At 36.6% G+C, this 13,780-nt stretch overlaps 1 non-coding gene across 1 annotated transcript; it reads right to left on the reverse strand.

Moving 5' to 3' along the window:
• Nucleotides 1-12,841: 12,841 nt before the first annotated feature.
• On the reverse strand, nucleotides 12,842-12,915 carry Trnai-aau (transfer RNA isoleucine (anticodon AAU)). Its single transcript has one exon. It is a non-coding gene; the product is annotated as a tRNA-Ile (tRNA).
• Nucleotides 12,916-13,780: the final 865 nt, after the last annotated feature.

Here is a 13,780-nt window from a genome sequence, read left to right on the forward strand (position 1 = left end):
AGGGGGGGGGGGTCGGAATTTAGTGACTGATTTTTTACTTTGATTTTGTTTATTTTAGGTGAGATTTTAATACTAAACCATCACTTCCCCCAGCACAACCAAAGGGGTTTTGAGTTTAAAACCCCCTACCAGGGGAGTTCGAGTTTAAAAACCCCTACCAGGGGGGTTCGAGTTTAAAACCCCTACCAGACGGGTTCGAGTTTAAAAATCCCTACTAGGGGTTTTGAGTTTTAAATCCCCTACATGGGGTTTTTGCAGTTAACCCCCCCCCCCTCTTCTATAAAACAAAACAAAAAAAAATGCAAACGAAAATCCCCTAATTCCAAGAGCACAGTTAAGGAAGATTTTGATTTTAAAACCCCGTCTAAAATTTACGATAAACCCCCTCTTTAATATAAAAAAAAAGCTAATTACGCACTCAAAATGTTATGAACGTAGCTAAATGGGTTTTGACTCAGTTTTGAGTTTAAACCCAACTTCAGCGTTGTTTGAAGGTAAAAAATACATCTTTAATAATAAAAACAAAGCAAATTATACACTCAAAATGTTATGAGTGTAGTCAAGGGGGTTTTGAGTTTAAACTCCCCTCCAGATGGTTTTTGTTGCGCCAGCAGGCAGCAGTCGTGTTTTTTCGTCTCTCGTTTTGGAGGATTTTTGTGTTGCTATTTTCTAGAGCTAAGTGATCTTTCTTATACCATTAGATTTGTGTTGATTTCGTCTATAGATTGGTGTATTTAGTTTGATAGATTTAAGTCACGTTAATTAAATTTAATTAGTTTTTGTATTCATTTACTATCCTTTAGTTTAACAAGCATCTATATAAACAGTAACAGAGTGATACTCATAGCCCGAGGGATTGATGTGCTTGGTAAAACCGTGTACCGTGGCGACTACATAGCAGTCGGAGCGCAAACCTGTGTATCATCAGTCCTAGTGTGTCAAATCACCGTACTGGAGTCATGGACGCTAATCTATTACGTCGCATAGGACGCACATGTGTGTTACTCAAATCACGACTAGACAGCGAGGTTTTCCGAAATATTCGTCGACTTGGCATCGGGCGTAAACTGCCGACAGTTCGTGGGTCTAGGGCTGGGCGTCTTATTCGCCTATGGTATAACCTACCGCAATTCAACTCAACAGATACATGTCACACAGTTTCCAGGACTCTTAACTGTGTTGTTAACCCCACCCCTACCCCTGTCATTTCTTCTACGACAGAGTTCAGCAGTTCCCTACTAAACTGTTTTATTAACCACCCCACCCCTATTGCTCCTCACACAACAGAGGTCAGATGTCCCCATCAAAAACCTATAATTCGGGATATTACTCCTCCGGTGTCTTCAAAATGTGCTACGCCTCTGGTGACTATATCCTCCAGTCTGCTTAAAATAATGCACCTCAACGCCCAGTCATGCAGTAACAAAACCCTTGAGCTTGCAGACACCATCACTGATGATAGCTACGACATCGTTTTCCTTAGTGAGACATGGTTTAAAGAAGTTGGTGATGAGCCAAGAACCATTGAGCTAACGCCCCCAGGCTTTATTTTAAAGAGTCTACCTCGAAAAACAGGCAGCGGAGGGGGCTTAGCAATACTGTACAGAGATAGTCTAGCCAAGTATGTAACAATAAGACCTGAAAGCTCAACGTACACGACCTTTGAGATGTGCGAGTTTCGCCTTTCCCACCACAGTAGAACACTGACTTTTATTTTCCTGTACCGCCCACCACCAAGCAAGAGAAATAAACTGACAACAAAAGTTTTCATCGAAGAATTTCAAGACCTCCTTGACAGTCACATATCAACAAAAGATCTATTTGTCATAGGCGATGTGAACTTGCATTTTGACAGTGAAAATGAGACATACGCGATGTCGCTGAAAAATGCGCTAAAGGATCGCAGCTTAGACCAACTGATAAATGTTCCGACACACGTCAAAGGCCATACTCTTGACTGGATTGTTACAAATGCAAGTGAGCTTGTAGCCAAACTCAATGTCTCAGACCGCGGCTTGTCAGATCATTTTCTCGTAAACTTTGAAATGCGCCTATCAAAAGCAAAAAGGCCAAAGAAAAACGTGACTTCCCGTAAACTTAAAGCCATAGATATTGCCTCCTTCAAAATGGACGTGACCTCTTTGCTGTTGCAACAGAGCAACACAGACGTTCTCAGCAATTATAATTCTTGCTTGAAAAAGTTGCTGGACAGCCATGCACCTCTTGTCACTCGTACAGTCTCAGTTAGGCCATCTGCACCCTGGTTGACGGAAGACATACAGACTGCCAAACTTATTCGCCGACGTGCCGAACGTACATTTCAAAAGACAGGTCTGACGATACATCGACAAATATACTTTCGAGAAAAAAACAAGGTTAACCGTATGATTAGAGACGCAAAAGCTAGTCATATTCGACAAAAAATCGAAAATTCTGATTCTTCAAAGGAGCTATTCAGGATCACCGCTGAAATGTTAGGGGGAGCAAATAACGAACGTTTGCCGTCATCTATCCCATTATCTGAACTTCCTGATTCCTTCAATAGATTCTTCATTGGGAAGATTGAGCAGATTAGAAATGACATGCCATCCCTCTCATCACAGCTTGACCACTCTCCAATTTTTCAAAATACTCCTTTTTGCGAGTTTCAGCGTGTATCTGAAGATTATGTCAAAAGTACTATTTTGAAGATGCCAAATAAGTCATGTGACCTTGATCCCATTCCAACCTCCTTGCTCCTTGAATGTTTAGATGAGCTTGTACCTACAATTACCAACATTGTGAACTCTTCACTGACTTCAGGCATTGTACCACAGCAATTTAAGCATGCACTTGTCAGACCCTTATTAAAGAAATCCAGTCTTGACCCGGAATGTCTAAAAAACTATCGCCCGGTTTCAAATCTTCCCTTCCTGTCAAAGCTTCTGGAGCGCATCGTGTTAGTGCAAATTCTTTCTCATCTTGAACAGTACTGTCTCTTGGAAGAATTTCAATCTGCATATAGGAAGTGCCGTAGCACAGAGACAGCAGTGGTCAGGGTACTAAACGACTTACTTCACAATTCCGACAAAGGCCACATATCAATTCTTTCTATGCTGGACTTGTCCGCAGCCTTTGATACGCTAGACCATGAAATTATGATGGCCAGATTCTCTGCAACTTTTGGTTTAGCAGGAGTCGTCCTAAAGTGGCTTGGATCCTACCTGACGGAACGCACCCAAAGTGTCGTTGTTAGCGGGACGGAATCAACAAGCTTACTTTTGAAGTACGGAGTACCCCAAGGATCAGTTCTAGGCCCAGTACTGTTCACTATGTACACATATCCACTCAGCGGTGTCATACGGCCAACCGGCATCTTATACCATTTCTTTGCCGATGACTCACAGTTATACGATTCATCAGTACCCTCAGAGGTGTCCCATCTGGCAGAGAATATCAGTGGTACCGTTGCAAGGGTTAGCGATTGGATGGTTGAAAATAAACTCAAGATGAACGAAGACAAGACAGAAATAATTAAGATTGGCACTAGGAACAATGTCTCAAAAGTTGAAAGCACAGATTCTCTCTTTATCACGAACTGCCATGTTCCTTTTGTCCATGTAGTTCGGAATCTTGGAGTTTTCTTCGACTCAACACTATCTTTCGACCCACACATAAATCAGCTCTGCAAAGGTCTTTATCTGCAGCTGCGCAGATTAGGCCAGATCCGACCATATTTAACAACGGAGTCAACAAAAACGCTAGCTGTGGCATTCATACTCTCCCGCCTTGACTACTGCAACGCCGTGCTAGCAGGTATACCTGATGACAAAATAGCCAAGCTGCAACGTATACAGAACAACGCCGCTCGAATAGTCCTTAAAAAAACTAGACAAGATTCTGCTACTACGCTCTTGCGCACGCTCCATTGGCTTCACGTGAAAGCGAGAATCGATTACAAGGTCACCACACTTTGTCATCAGTGTATATATAACAATGAGATGCCCTTGTACCTTAGCGAACTGATTACTCCATATGTCCCCCAGAGAACCCTGCGCTCAATGGACCCAACGCTTTTAGTAGTGCCACGTTTCTCCCTCAAAAGCTACGGTCTGCGTGCTTTTTCAGTTCACGGACCAAAGGTTTGGAACTCACTCCCCATTGATCTCAGACAGACAACATGCTATACCACTTTTAAGAAGAACATTAAGACCTACTTGTTTAAAACTTTTTTAGATTAACTGTTATTTCGACAGTTGTGTTTATGTTTGTAATGTTGTTACAGCGCCTTGAGCCTACATTTTGTTTGTTAACAGCGCTTTATAAATAAAATTATTATTATTATTATTAGTTAGAAGCTAAAAAGTACCTCTTCAATAAAAATAAATAAAAGAAAATTAATCACTCCAAAATCTATGAGCGTAGTCAAAGGGGTTTTGAGTTTAAACTCCTCTCCAGGGAGATCTGAGGATAAAACATACGTCTTCAGTGTAAGCAAAAAAAGCAAATTATGCACTCAAAATGCTGTGAGCATTGCCAAAATGGGTTTTGAGTTTAAACCCCCATTCAGAGGGGTTTGGTGCTAAAAATACATCTTCAATATAAAAAAAAGCAAATTACACACTAAAATTATTTGAGCGTAGCCAATCCAATCGGGGGTTTTGAGTTTAAACCCTTCTTTTACAGATGACTTTTTTTTTTAAAGTTTAAAACCCCTCCAGATGGTTTTAAGTTTAAGATCCCCCTACAGAGCATTATGAGGTTGAAAACCCCCAACAAAAGATTTTGACGATAAAACTTCTCTTTTCGATATAAAATCTAAAGCAAACTACAGTCACTTAATTCTAAGAGAGTATTCAAGAGAGGTTACACATTTTTACCTGCAGTGAATAATCATCTACCGAAATCGAAAAACACTAAATGTAGCTCAACAAAGATGGCTAAGACAGATTTTAGGAGTCAGTTATAGAGATCGGGTCTAAATCAAGGCCGAACTGGGAGTCGACCCTTTAGTAAGATTGTGAGAGAGCGACGCATGAGATTTGCGGGACATGTTCTCCGACAAAATGAATTACGCATAAGAAGATGTCCTCATGGTAGGTGGGAAGAGGCTTCAGACATTACCAGTGACAGATTTTTATGGAAACAGCTTGATGTCAAATGCTCCGAACGGCGCGGGAGGGTCAAAGTCAGTAAGAATAGCACATTAGGTTTTTGAAATAAAACTTTTTAATAGCAGTGTAGATACCTCAGAATATGCATTTTGTTGGCTTTCAATACCAGAAATAGTGCTTGGCGGCGGGGCTTCGCCCCGAGCTGGGGGAGCGCTAGTAATGGCGGGGAATCTACAATTTTATGGAAACAGCTTGATGGCAAATGCGCCGAACGACGAGGGAGAGTCTAAGTCAGTAAGAATAGCACATTAGGTTTTTGAAAATAAACTTTTTAATAGCTGGAAAATGCACTGTAGATACCTCAGAATATGCAAAAAAATCCCCCCCCCCTAAAAAAAATCCTGGCTACGCGCATGATATATATATATATATATATAAGGATTAAAGACGCTTTTTTGTTTTGTCTGTCAGTCTGTCTGTCAGTCATATTTATATATTTATAGTGAGAGAAAATAAGAATTCCAGATTAATCAAATACCGTTAATTAAATTTGTGGGATGGTCTATTATGAAAATTAGATGTACTATAGCCTTTTGGAGATTTTTAAACCATACTTTGGTGTAATGAAGTTGATTTCCTTAAAAATCGGAACATAATATTAATGATAATTAGATTTTCTATTGTTTTAGCTAGAAAGTTAAATGTAGTGTAAGAAATAGAACTTTTTAATAGCAGGAAAATGCACTGTAGATACCTCAGAATATGTATTTTGTTGGTTTTCAATATCAGAAATAGTGCTTGGCGGCGGGGCTTCGCCCCGCGCTGGGGGAGCTCCTAGCGCTCCCCCAGACCCCTTTGCTGTTAATGGCGGGGAATCTACAATTTTTCCACTAACTCATGGAAGAACCTATTCTAGGGCACAATAAACTTCTTCCGAAAGAATGAAGGGTCAGAATGTAATAAAGATTATGTGCACACACTTACACACACTCATAAATACATATATTTTTTTTTCGCGGGGGGGGGTAGAGAAAACAAACCCCCCCCCCCAGAAAAAAAATCCTGGCTACGCCCATGATACGGACAGTTTATTTCCAAGATTTTGTCTCGGATTCTCTATAGCAGTGTTTCAAAAAATGTGTTCCTCGAGGCCTCAATAGGTGTCCACGAACTACTGGGATAATTAAGTAGTAGGCTACCTCGTGAATTAACCTTTCTAAAAATAAACAAAGTTTTCTGATAAATATTGTGAATGTGCGAAGTGTTCCACTAAGGAAAATGTTTGGAAAACACTGCTCCATGATGATCGGCTTTCTTACCAGATTTATAAGATTTCTACAAGTTTATCCCTACATCTCAGATTTAGCCTAAGAGTTCTACAAGTTTATCACTACATCTCAGATTTAGCCTAAGAGTTCTACAAGTTTATCACTACATCTCAGATTTAGCCTATGATTTCTACAAGTTTATCCCTACATCTCAGATTTAGCCTAAGAGTTCTACAAGGTTATCACTACATCTCAGATTTAGCCTAAGATTTCTACAAGTTTATCCATACATCTCAGATTTAGCCTAAGAGTTCTACAAGTTTATCACTACATCTCAGATTTAGCCTAAGATTTCTACAAGTTTATCCCCTACAGCTCAGATTTAGCCTAAGATTTCTACAAGTTTATCCACTACATCTCAGATTTAACCCATTATTTCTACAAGTTTATCCCTACATCTCAGATTTAGCCTAAGAGTTCTACAAGTTTATCCCCTACAGCTCAAATTTAGCCTAAGATTTCTACAAGTTTATCAACTACATCTCAGATTTAGCCTAAGACTTGTACAAGTTTATCCCTACATCTCAGATTTAGCCTAAGAGTTCTACAAGTTTATCCCCTACAGCTCAGATTTAGCCTAAGATTTCTACAAGTTTATCCCCTACAGCTCAGATTTAGCCTAAGATTTCTACAAGTTTATCCACTACATCTCAGATTTAGCCTAAGAGTTCTACAAGTTTATCACTACATCTCAGATTTAGCCTAAGATTTCTACAAGTTTATCACTACATCTCAGATTTAGCCTAAGATTTCTACAAGTTTATCCCTACATCTCAGATTTAGCCTAAGAGTTCTACAAGTTTATCACTACATCTCAGATTTAGCCTAAGATTTCTACAAGTTTATCCATACATCTCAGATTTAGCCTAAGAGTTCTACAAGTTTATCACTACATCTCAGATTTAGCCTAAGATTTCTACAAGTTTATCCCCTACAGCTCAGATTTAGCCAAAGATTTCTACAAGTTTATCCACTACATCTCAGATTTAACCCATTATTTCTACAAGTTTATCCCTACATCTCAGATTTAGCCTAAGAGTTCTACAAGTTTATCCCCTACAGCTCAAATTTAGCCTAAGATTTCTACAAGTTTATCAACTACATCTCAGATTTAGCCTAAGATTTGTACAAGTTTATCCCTACATCTCAGATTTAGCCTAAGAGTTCTACAAGTTTATCCCCTACAGCTCAGATTTAGCCTAAGATTTCTACAAGTTTATCCCCTACATCTCAGATTTAGCCTAAGATTTCTACAAGTTTATCCCTACATCTCAGATTTAGCCTAAGAGTTCTACAAGTTTATCACTACATCTCAGATTTAGCCTAAGATTTCTACAAGTTTATCCATACATCTCAGATTTAGCCTAAGAGTTCTACAAGTTTATCACTACATCTCAGATTTAGCCTAAGATTTCTACAAGTTTATCCCCTACAGCTCAGATTTAGCCTAAGATTTCTACAAGTTTATCCACTACATCTCAGATTTAGCCTAAGATTTCTACAAGTTTATCCCTACATCTCAGATTTAGCCTAAGAGTTCTACAAGTTTATCCCCTACAGCTCAGATTTAGCCTAAGATTTCTACAAGTTTATCAACTACATCTCAGATTTAGCCTAAGATTTGTACAAGTTTATCCCTACATCTCAGATTTAGCCTAAGAGTTCTACAAGTTTATCCCCTACTGCTCAGATTTAGCCTAAGATTTCTACAAGTTTATCAACTACATCTCAGATTTAGCCTAAGATTTCTACAAGTTTATCCCTACATCTCAGATTTAGCCTAAGAGTTCTACGAGTTTATCACTACATCTCAGATTTAGCCTAAGATTTCTACAAGTTTATCCCTACATCTCAGATTTAGCCTAAGAGTTCTACAAGTTTATCACTACATCTCAGATTTAGCCTAAGATTTCTACAAGTTTATCCATACATCTCAGATTTAGCCTAAGAGTTCTACAAGTTTATCACTACATCTCAGATTTAGCCTAAGATTTCTACAAGTTTATCCCCTACAGCTCAGATTTAGCCTAAGATTTCTACAAGTTTATCCACTACATCTCAGATTTAACCCATTATTTCTACAAGTTTATCCCTACATCTCAGATTTAGCCTAAGAGTTCTACAAGTTTATCCCCTACAGCTCAAATTTAGCCTAAGATTTCTACAAGTTTATCAACTACATCTCAGATTTAGCCTAAGATTTGTACAAGTTTATCCCTACATCTCAGATTTAGCCTAAGAGTTCTACAAGTTTATCCCCTACAGCTCAGATTTAGCCTAAGATTTCTACAAGTTTATCCCTACAGCTCAGATTTAGCCTAAGATTTCTACAAGTTTATCCCTACATCTCAGATTTAGCCTAAGAGTTCTACAAGTTTATCACTACATCTCAGATTTAGCCTAAGATTTCTACAAGTTTATCCATACATCTCAGATTTAGCCTAAGAGTTCTACAAGTTTATCACTACATCTCAGATTTAGCCTAAGATTTCTACAAGTTTATCCCCTACTGCTCAGATTTAGCCTAAGATTTCTACAAGTTTATCCACTACATCTCAGATTTAGCCTAAGATTTCTACAAGTTTATCCCTACATCTCAGATTTAGCCTAAGAGTTCTACAAGTTTATCCCCTACAGCTCAGATTTAGCCTAAGATTTCTACAAGTTTATCAACTACATCTCAGATTTAGCCTAAGATTTGTACAAGTTTATCCCTACATCTCAGATTTAGCCTAAGAGTTCTACAAGTTTATCCCCTACTGCTCAGATTTAGCCTAAGATTTCTACAAGTTTATCAACTACATCTCAGATTTAGCCTAAGATTTCTACAAGTTTATCCCTACATCTCAGATTTAGCCTAAGAGTTCTACGAGTTTATCACTACATCTCAGATTTAGCCTAAGATTTCTACAAGTTTATCCCTACATCTCAGATTTAGCCTAAGAGTTCTACAAGTTTATCACTACATCTCAGATTTAGCCTAAGATTTCTACAAGTTTATCCATACATCTCAGATTTAGCCTAAGAGTTCTACAAGTTTATCACTACATCTCAGATTTAGCCTAAGATTTCTACAAGTTTATCCCCTACAGCTCAGATTTAGCCTAAGATTTCTACAAGTTTATCCACTACATCTCAGATTTAACCCATTATTTCTACAAGTTTATCCCTACATCTCAGATTTAGCCTAAGAGTTCTACAAGTTTATCCCCTACAGCTCAAATTTAGCCTAAGATTTCTACAAGTTTATCAACTACATTTCAGATTTAGCCTAAGATTTGTACAAGTTTATCCCTACATCTCAGATTTAGCCTAAGAGTTCTACAAGTTTATCCCCTACAGCTCAGATTTAGCCTAAGATTTCTACAAGTTTATCCCTACAGCTCAGATTTAGCCTAAGATTTCTACAAGTTTATCCCTACATCTCAGATTTAGCCTAAGAGTTCTACAAGTTTATCACTACATCTCAGATTTAGCCTAAGATTTCTACAAGTTTATCAACTACATTTCAGATTTAGCCTAAGATTTGTACAAGTTTATCCCTAAATCTCAGATTTAGCCTAAGAGTTCTACAAGTTTATCCCCTACAGCTCAGATTTAGCCTAAGATTTCTACAAGTTTATCCCTACAGCTCAGATTTAGCCTAAGATTTCTACAAGTTTATCCCTACATCTCAGATTTAGCCTAAGAGTTCTACAAGTTTATCACTACATCTCAGATTTAGCCTAAGATTTCTACAAGTTTATCCCTACATCTCAGATTTAGCCTAAGAGTTCTACAAGTTTATCACTACATCTCAGATTTAGCCTAAGATTTCTACAAGTTTATCCCCTACTGCTCAGATTTAGCCTAAGATTTCTACAAGTTTATCCACTACATCTCAGATTTAGCCTAAAATTTCTACAAGTTTATCCCCTACAGCTCAGATTTAGCCTAAGATTTCTACAAGTTTATCCACTTCATCTCAGATTTAGCCTAAGATTTCTACAAGTTTATCCCTACATCTCAGATTTAGCCTAAGAGTTCTACAAGTTTATCCCCTAGAGCTCAGATTTAGCCTAAGATTTCTACAAGTTTATCAACTACATCTCAGATTTAGCCTAAGATTTGTACAAGTTTATCCCTACATCTCAGATTTAGCCTAAGAGTTCTACAAGTTTATCCCCTACTGCTCAGATTTAGCATAAGATTTCTACAAGTTTATCAACTACATCTCAGATTTAGCCTAAGATTTCTACAAGTTTATCCCTACATCTCAGATTTAGCCTAAGAGTTCTACGAGTTTATCACTACATCTCAGATTTAGCCTAAGATTTCTACAAGTTTATCCCTACATCTCAGATTTAGCCTAAGAGTTCTACAAGTTTATCACTACATCTCAGATTTAGCCTAAGATTTCTACAAGTTTATCCCCTACAGCTCAGATTTAGCCTAAGATTTCTACAAGTTTATCCACTACATCTCAGATTTAGCCTAAGATTTCTACAAGTTTATCCCCTACAGCTCAGATTTAGCCTAAGAGTTCTATAAGTTTATCCACTACATCTCAGATTTAGCCTAAGATCTATACAAGTTTATCCCCTACATCTCAGATTTAGCCTAAAATTTTTACAAGTTTATCCCTACATCTCAGATTTAGCCTAAGAGTTCTACAAGTTTATCCACTACATCTCAGATTTAGCCTAAGAGTTCTACAAGTTTATCCCTACATCTCAGATTTAGCCTAAGAGTTCATAAGTTTATCACTACATCTCAGATTTAGCCTAAGAGTTCATAAGTTTATCCACTACATCTCAGATTTAGCCTAAGATCTATACAACTTTATCCCTACATCTAAGATTTAGCATAAGATCTATACAACTTTATCCCTACATCTCAGATTTAGCCTAAGATCTATACAACTTTATCCCTACATCTCAGATTTAGCATAAGATCTATACAAGTTTATTCCTACATCTCAGATTTAGACTAAGTTCTATACAACTTTATCCCTACATCTCAGATTTAGACTAAGATCTATACAAGTTTATCCCTACATCTCAGATTTAGCATAAGATCTATACAAGTTTATCCCCTACTTCTCAGATTTAGCCTAAGATCTCCGTAGGGCTAGCTCTTCTTCTCAGATTAAGTTGAAATTACTGCAAACAGAGGAACCATAAATGTAAAACAAACACTTGAGGACTAAATACTAAATAAAAAAAAAGTAATATGTTAAATATAGTGTCGTACTTTATATTGAAGTACTAAATTAAACATTTTAGGTTTATTTGCTATTGACAAATAAGACACAATTATTGGCTCGTCCAGTTCGGATCGAACTCCAGTCATCCGCGTTATATAGGGAAGATGATGTTAAAGGTCATCTGTTTCTGTGGTACACAGTTAACGAGTGTTTTGTGTGGCCGGGACAACGACCAACCGCCTTTACTTTTCCCATTCTAATGTCAGGTACCCTTTAGAGCTGTGTGGACATAAAGGGGCCCAAAGATCCCGAAATAAAAAATCCAAAATTAATAAACATTGCAATTCGCCAATATTTCTGTGTGCAAAAATTTTGTACCTCAATTTATTTATTTTGACTTGTGCTACGAGCCAACTTCACACCGCTCACAACCTTTATACCACCCATGTGGAAAGTGTCAGCGTATAGTAGAAGTTAAAATGACTTTGCATTAAGAAAATAGTACAACCTTTGTTTTTATAGTTCCGTTTTATATTTGTGTTTATTTTCCGGTCTGTTTGATTATGAATAGCGAGGGCAAAGGATGGGACAATTAACTTTTATTTCTTTTAAAAACCTCTAGCCAAACCTTAACTATAATTTTGTTTTCTATACTGTTTGAATGAAGTTTCTCTTTATGCAAAGTTGAAAGACAATAAATTTTAATGCTGAGATTAAACTTTATTTTATGACATTTGATCCCTATTAGATTTTAAATGAATCATGCATTGTGTAGTACGTCCTGGGACACCACACAGTGGAGTTACATTTATAAGACTTATTTATCTTGCTAAATAGGTTTCAACAATTTCTTGTAAATTAAAAAATAGTACATTTGGCTAGAATAAAGAAGCAACAGCGTACTACTCTTAGATATATTCTAGGCGAATTAAATATATATATATATATATATATATATTACAAAGCTGAGTGAATAATTATTAAAGGCACCAGAAAACCCAAAAGGAGTAGACATACGGAAAGAAGGACATAACTTTAAAAAAAAAGAAAAATAAATGCTGCGGAAACTTTTTTCATAAAGGTTTTAAGAGGAAGGAACGTGGCTTGTAGCACAAGTAAAACAAAAAATAGAGTAAAACTTGAAATAAATAATTATTTCAAGGGAAAAAATATATATGCAAATCAACAACTATTTCATATACTATTTTGTCACAGGAAATAAAAAAAGATATGAATGGCCAGTATGGGGATCGAACCCACGACATTCGCGTTATTAGCACGACGTTCTAATCAACTGAGCTAACCGGCCCCACCGTACTAATAGAAACATTATTTTATACATTTATATAACATTGAATTAAATCGTCAATAAAATTCGCCAATATTTTGTAATACTTGTTTCAACAAATCGTAAAAAAAAATGTTTTAATGGTTTTCAATAATTAATGATGTAATTCTTTCTCAAATTTTAATAAATCTTTTATCACGCAGCATGAGTTTATGTTTGAAAGTTTGATGGGATAATGAACTGTTGTGAAAGAATAATAAAAAGTTGTCAAATTAAATGATAAAATTAATGAAATTGTGAATTAACATGCAGGCATTGAAAAAAAAATGTAATAGCCTTTGTGTTACTGAACTAGGTTTAGGCCTACATTTGTATAATATACATGCTGTGTTGATTAAGATCTACGTTCTCAGTCAGCAATAAGTGTGAAATGTTATTGTAAGTACGATTGATACGCAAGGGCCGTCCTGGAGTTTGTATTGAACAGAAACTCCCTTTTATTATCTTGTTCTTCTTTTGTCTTTGTGCTGAAAGTTAGACGAGACGAAAAGAAACGGTCTAGTAGTTAGGAATAAAAGAGCAGTCAGTTCAGAGTAAATTATGAAGATAGTCAATAAATTATAGCAAAGTATAAAGATAGTATAAAGTATAAAGTAAAGTATAAAGATAGTCAATGTGTTTAAAGTATAAAGATAGTCAACAAGTTAAAAGTATAAAGATAGTAAATAAATTAAAAGTATAAAGACAGTCAATAAATTAAAAGTATAAAGATAGTCAATAAATTAAAAGTATAAAGGCAGTCAATAAATTAAAAGTATAAAGATAGTCAACAAGTTAAAAGTATAAAGATAGGCAATAATTTAAAAGTATAAAGACAGTCAATAAG

Source organism: Biomphalaria glabrata, chromosome 8, assembly GCF_947242115.1.
Source record: "Biomphalaria glabrata chromosome 8, xgBioGlab47.1, whole genome shotgun sequence".
In the NCBI taxonomy this organism is placed as follows: Eukaryota; Metazoa; Mollusca; class Gastropoda; family Planorbidae; genus Biomphalaria; species Biomphalaria glabrata.